We start from the raw sequence: 6,863 nt of genomic DNA, 5'->3' as shown, positions 1-6,863 counted from the left end.
AGAAAATGAGGTCGGGCGCCAGTGGCTCGCATATATAATCCTAGATACTCGGAAGGCAGAGATAAGGAGGATCTTGGTTCAAAGCCAGCCTTGGCAAATAATTCACAAGACCCTATCTTGAAAAAGCAGCACAAATATTGCCAGCAGAGTGGTTTAAGGTGTAAGCTCCGAGTTCAAACACCAGTGCTGCCAAAAACAAAACAAAAAGAAAAGGAGAAAGAGAGGTAACGGTTCCCCAACATTTTGAATGTAATGTGAGCCACGGAACTGTGCACTTAAAAATAGTTAAAGTGACATATTTATACATATTACCACAATAAAAGAATAGTTTGGGGCTCAGAGCACATATTTAAGCTCTACAAGACCCTGGGTTCAGCCCAAACACTCCTAAAAGAAGGCTTAATCTACAGATAAACAATATTTGGTACCATCTTCCAAGATATCTGGGGTGATAAGTGCACTCTAGGTGGAATGAAGCAACTAGCCAAGGAGAGAGTGAATCTAATCTAGTAACTCTTTCACTGAAGCCCTGTCAATGGCTCCCAATTTCTGTTGGAATAAAAACCAAAAGCTTTAACAGGCTCGTGAGGCCTTGTGTAGCCACCTCTCCAACTCTATTTGTGCTACCTTGCTTTTTCTTTCCCAGCCACACTGCGCCTTCTTTCTCTTCCTGAGAGCATGCCATGATCCTTTCCACCTCAGGACCTTTGCACAGGATTTCCCCTATGCTTGAAAATGTTTTTTACCCACTCTATCCTTGACTAATTCAAGACAAATGTCACTTGCTCAGAGAAGGCCCCTAGTCTGGGTGAAGTTTCATGTTATGCATATAGAACCACATATCTTCCTATTGTACCTGCAAATCATAGCTGTCCGTTCCATTAACCATCACTCAAGTCTCTTTCAGGCCTAGGCTGCAATGTGGCAAATTCCACCACCTCTCATTCTGCCAAATAGTCCCAGGCTAATTCAGTTCCTCCAACTGCATCCTTGTTTCCTCAGGCTAGCTCAACCTAATGCAGCCCAGAGTCTGCTATTCTAAGGGAACCAGTGTCGTGCTGAGAAACACCAGGAGGGTAAGAAACAGCAGTGCTCTCATCTACCAGGATGGAAACTATTTTAAAACAAACAAACAAACAAGTGTCAGAGAGGATATGGAGAAATTGGAGGCCTCATGTGCTGCTGGTGGGAATATAAAAGGACACAGCTGCCATGGAAAATAGTCTCCAAAAAGTTAATCATAACTACAGGCATGGCAAGTGGTAGAGTGCCTTCTTTGCAAGCAGAAAGCCCTGAGTTCAAACCCCAGTCCCACAAAAAACAAAACAAAATAAAAACCCAAAAAGTTAATCATATACTTGCCATAGAATCCAGCTGCTCCACTCTGGGGATGTACTGGAAAGACTGAAATCCAGGCTTGATTGAACAGGCTCTGTACTTCCACATTCACAATTCACAAGAGCCAAGTGGAAGCAACCCAAACGAATATCAAAAGATGAATGGGGCCGGGTGTGCACACCTGTAATCTCAGCACTCAGGAGGTGGAGGCAGGAAAATTGCAAGTTCAAGGCCAGGCTGGCCTACAAAGTGAGAACCTGTCTCAAAAAAAATGAATAAACAAGCTGGACGTCAGGTGGGTCACACCTGTAATCCTAGCTATTTGGGAGGCTAAAATTAGGAGGATTGCGGCTCCAGACCAACCCTGACAAATAGCTTGAGTGTGAGGCCCTGAACTCACACTTTTGTGGGACTGAGTCCCACCAAAAAAAAAAAAAAGAAAGAAAATGAATAAACAAAATATGGGCTTTTTCGGTACCTGGGGTTGAACTCAGGGCCTACACCTTGAGCCGCTCCACCAGTCCTTTTTTGTGACTGTTTTTTTTCAAGATAGGGTCTCTCGAACTATTTTCCCTGGCTGGCTTTGAATTGCAATCTTCCGGATCTCTGCTAGGATTACCGGCGTAAGCCACTGGCACCTGGCCAAAATATGGTTACACACACACACACACACACACACACACACACACACACGAGATATCAATCACCCTTAAAAAGGAAGGAGGTTCAGGTGTGTGCTATAACATGGATGAACCTTGAAGCCATTGTGCTGAGTGAAATAAGCCAGTGACAAAAGGAAAAATACTATATGATTCCATTTATATGAGGTATCTGGAATACTTGTAACCTGCACACGGACAGAAAGTAGAATGGTGGTTGCTGGTAAGAGTGAGAAATGAGGACTTAATGTTTAATGGGTCAGAGTTTCAAGTGAGGAAGATGAAAAAGCTCTGGAGATGGATGGTGGTGATGGTTACAAAACTATGTGACTACAGTATGTGCCATAGAACTGTACACTGAAATGGTGAATTTTATATTTTAGATAGGGGTGTGTGTGTCTGTGTGTGTTTGGTGGTACTGAGTTTTGAACCCAGGCCCTTGAACTTGTACTCTACCTCTTGAGCCATGCCTCCAGCTGTTTTACTTTTATTTTTATCTGGTTTTTTTTTTTTTGATATCACTGGGGTTTGAACTCAGGGACTCACACTCACTACGCAGGCACTGTTATTGCTCTGCCAGGCACTCTACTCTGCCAGCACTTTTTTGTGATGGGTTTTTTTGAGATAGGGTCTTATAAACTATTTGCCCAAGTCTGGCTTTCACCTATGATCTTCCTGAATCTGCCTCCTGAGTAGCTAAGATTACAGGCATGAGCCACCAGCACCAGCATTTTGAAGTAGGGTCTCACTACTGCCTAGGCCTCAAATTTGAGATCCTTCTCCTTCTGTCTGCCTTCCAAGTAGCTGGGATTACAGGCATGTAGCACCACACACACATTAGTGTTTCCCAGTGGGACTTCTTTTTTCTTTTATTCATATGTGAATACAATGTTTGGGTCATTACTCCCTCCTTCCCCCCCTTTCTCCACCCAGTGGGACTTCTAGGCTGGGCTTCCAGGGGCAAGGTAGCAAAGAAGAGGAGACTTGTCTAGAGCCCTTGTCCTGTGCCTTAGGCCCTCTGCCTTTAATGGGCTGGTTGGGGAAAAGAGCCTGGATCATCTGTGGTGGATAGGGTGGATCTGTCCCCTTTCCTGGATTGCTTGGAAGTAAACCTACTAAACCCCAGGCCCTGTCTATTCCATTTTGCTCCTGTGACTTGCACACAGCAGGCCCCAGAGGGACACAGAGGGCCAGGGCTGGGGTAATCAACCAACAGAACCACAGACTGGATTTGTTCTCATTCTACTTTCCCTAAATAGTCCTCTGGCCTTAAGGCCCCTCCCCCAGGATGACTGTCTTGTTGCTGCATGAACCTCAGCACTGAGATCTCCATGTGGAAAAGGACTCTCCAACACTTGCTATCTAAGGAAGACAGGACTGTCTGAAATGAGGGGCAGCAATGAGGGAGCATAGGTCTTTTCCTGATCCCTTAGTAATTCAGACTGAGTGGGTAGGGTATCCCATTCCAGTCATTGCTCCTGATAAAAATTTGGCCCATCAGGACAATCTAGAAAGCATGATCTACTTGACATCACCAGGAAAAAAAAAGCCAAGGTAGTATCACACCTATTTCTGGTTATCAAAGGATACTTTTAAAAAATGGTAATAAAAATTTTAAAGCTGGGCACGGTGGATCATACCTGAAATCCCAGCTACTTGGGAGGCAGAGATAGGGAGGATGGAGGTTGGAGGCCAGCCCGGGCAAAAACTTAGCAAGACCCCATCTCAACAAATAAACCGGGTATGGTGGCACATATCTGTCACACCAGCTACTCAGGAGGCTGTAGTTTGGAGGATGGTGATTATGAGACTAGCCTGAAGCAAAAATAGTCCTGAAAAATAACCAAAGCAAAAAAAAGCTGAGGGCATGGCTCAAGTGGTAGAGTGTCTGCCTAGCAAGCATGAGACCCTGAATTCAAACTCCAATACTGCAAAAAAAAAAAAGTAAATATATAAATTTTATCTTTAATAAAGTCTCTTAGGTACAGAGTTTCTCCTTTTTAGCTATTTCTTCTGGTCTGATCCCATAGTTCTAATAATAAGTGTACACTGGTGTTTCTTAAATTTTCAGCTGCACGTGTTGCCACGGGCTTCCTGTGATGAACGTGGAAGAGGTAGTGGACTCCACCTCTTCCTCTACTTGTCTTTTAATACAATTTTGGTTCAAGTCACACTTAGCATCTTCATTATTATGACTCTGTAGAGATGGATGACAGCAGCACCAACGTTTCTCTTTTGTTTTCCCTGGAGTGAATGTCGCTCTTTGTCATGTGCTCAGCAATGTTGGAATCTCTGAGTCTTCCAGGTTCTCATTGACTCTGTAAACCCCTCTTAATCCCATTTTCCGCAAAGTCATGATTGTCAGATAATCCCTCTGGTTCACTTCTTCCTGGAGGATCCCTCTTGCAGCTCCTCACCCCACCTGGGTGAGTTGCTGCTCCCTTCTGAAGATTTCCCTTTGCTGACCTCCTGGGATCCTGAGAGGCATTGTTTTCTAAATACTTTTGTGTGATTTCAAGGGGACTAAATGCTCATTGCAAAAGAAAAAAAAAAAAAAGCTTAAAGGTACAAGGAAGAAAATAAAGGTGACATACAATTCTTTTACCTAAACATCATTTTTAACATTTTGGGAGGTATTTTTCCAGTCTTTTTTCAATATACATCAAAAAGAAGGGGCTAGTGGTGTAGCTCTGTGTTAAAACACTTGCCTCACATGCACAAGATCCTGGGTTCAATGTTCAACCTGGGGTAAAAAAAAAAAAAAGAAGAAGCTGGGAATGATGGTGCATGCCTATAATCCTAGCACTTGGAAGGCTTAGGCAGAGGGTCATGAGTTTGAGACCAGCTACTCAGGAGGTGGAGGTAGGAAAATCTGTGGCCAGTCCAGGCAAAAGTGAGATACCCTATTTTTAAAAAATAAACTAAAGCAAAATGGACTGGCAGGGACATGGTTCAAGTGGTAGAGAGCCTGCCTAGAGATCTTAAGGCCCTGAGTTCAAATGCCAGTACTGCCAAAAAAAAAAAATTAGTTCCTCATTCTTATTTCAAATACTCAGTAAGCACAAGTGGCTAGTGGTTAACATTTAGGACAGGGCAGAATAGAACATTTCCATCATCACAGAAAGTTCTATTAGTATTTAATGAGGATAAAAGGAAACTTGCAATGTCAGAGTGAAATTGAGTTCCTAGCGGCTGAGGATGGTGATTAAGAGATAGTCGTTACAGCCAGACACGAGTTGAAATCCTGCTCTGCCACCTATTTATCCATAGGACAATTCTGTGCTTCATTTTCCTCACCTGTAAAGTGGAGCTGATAGTAACTACTTCATAAGTTGTACAAAAATCAAATAATATCTATAAAGTACTTACGAAAGTTCTCAATAAGCACATAGGAAACACATAATAAAATATTTGGATTTGCCTGTTAGGTAGTAACAAATGAAGATGATTACTTCAAAATAAAAATCTATGGGGTTGGGGGGGAGGGGGAAGAAATGACCCAAACAATGTATGCACATGTGAATAAATGAATTTAAAAAAACTCAAAATAAATTCTAGGTGTTATGATTTGGATAAGAAGTGTCCCTCCAAGGGCTCATGGTGTTGAAAGCTTGCTCCCCACTGGTGCGTCCAGTCACTGAGAAGTGACTGACTCATGAGGGATCTGACCGTATCAATGGATTAATCTGCTGATGGATTCACAGCTTGATGGCATTATTGGGAGGTGATGGAAACTTTCAGAGGTGGGGCCTAGTTAGAGGAAATAGGCCACTGGGGGAACGTCCTGAGGGGGTGCTATATTTTGTCTGGACTGCTCTGTATCTCTTTCTGTTACTGGCTGCCATGAGGTGAGCAGCTCTGTCCCACCAAACACTTGTGCCATGATATTCTGCCTCATTACCAGACCAGAAATAATGGAGCCAGCTGACCACAGACGTAACTTCCGAAACCATGAGCCAAAATAAATCTTTTCTCCCCTAAATTGATTTTTCTCAGGTATTAGACACAGTGAAGGAACTCCTTCTCTTTCTCCTGCTCTTTCTCCTCCTCCTCCTCCTCCTCTTTCTTCCTCCTCCTCCTCCTTTATTTTGCAAAGTCTGGAAATCCTGGCTTGTATCCCTGCAATGCAAAGATTGGAGAAATCTGAGTAGTACCTTCCAGGTAAGATGGAGGCATAGACTCTCCAGTTACCCACGTGCTTTTTTTTTGGGGGGGTGCAGTACTGGGATTTGAACTCAGGACCTCATGATTGCTAGGCAGGTGCTTTATCACTTGAGCCATGCTTTTAGCCCACCACATGCTCTTTTTGAAGTTTTGCATTATCCTGCGCACAGCAAGCATCCTTTTCTTTTTAAAAAATATGGAACATTTCACGAATTTGCATGTTATCTTTGCATAGGGGCCATGGTAATCTTCTATTTATTGTTCCAATTTTAGTATATGTGCCCTGAGCGAGCACCAAGCATCATTTTCTAATTTCCACAATGGACTAGTATAGGGTGTTGAGCAGCCCTGGAGGAGATGGCAAATCCCTGGACATCAAGAGATGTCTTTAAGCTAGAAAATGGCAGGTGGTTACTTAGGACAGTGATATCTAATGTCCAGTTTTGAGCCATAATCCAGACTGTAGAGAGTTGTCACTCTATACCTCAAATCTTCAGTGAAGTTGTCTGCACATTATATTTTGATGCACATAAATACATAGCATTTTGGGGGAATGAAGTGGTCCAGCATGGAACAAAAATTGTGGAGAGAACAATAGGAGTTTCAGGGTGAATACAGACAATTTCAAAGAATAATGAACACTTTGCTAAATCATAGGAGCTAAAATAGAAAGAAATAGAAAAAAAAATTTTCTTTTCGCTG

At 42.8% G+C, this 6,863-nt stretch overlaps 1 non-coding gene across 1 annotated transcript; it reads right to left on the bottom strand.

Annotated features, from left to right (window-relative positions):
- Positions 1-6,351: 6,351 nt before the first annotated feature.
- On the bottom strand, positions 6,352-6,456 carry LOC141414299 (U6 spliceosomal RNA). The gene has a single exon (XR_012439360.1). It is a non-coding gene; the product is annotated as a U6 spliceosomal RNA (small nuclear RNA).
- Between the last annotated feature and the right edge of the window lie 407 nt (positions 6,457-6,863).

The sequence above is a fragment of the Castor canadensis genome, chromosome 11 (assembly GCF_047511655.1).
Source record: "Castor canadensis chromosome 11, mCasCan1.hap1v2, whole genome shotgun sequence".
Lineage (NCBI taxonomy): Eukaryota > Metazoa > Chordata > Mammalia > Rodentia > Castoridae > Castor > Castor canadensis.
Note: the sequence above shows the minus strand (reverse complement) of the source record. Positions and strands in the feature narration are given on the sequence as shown.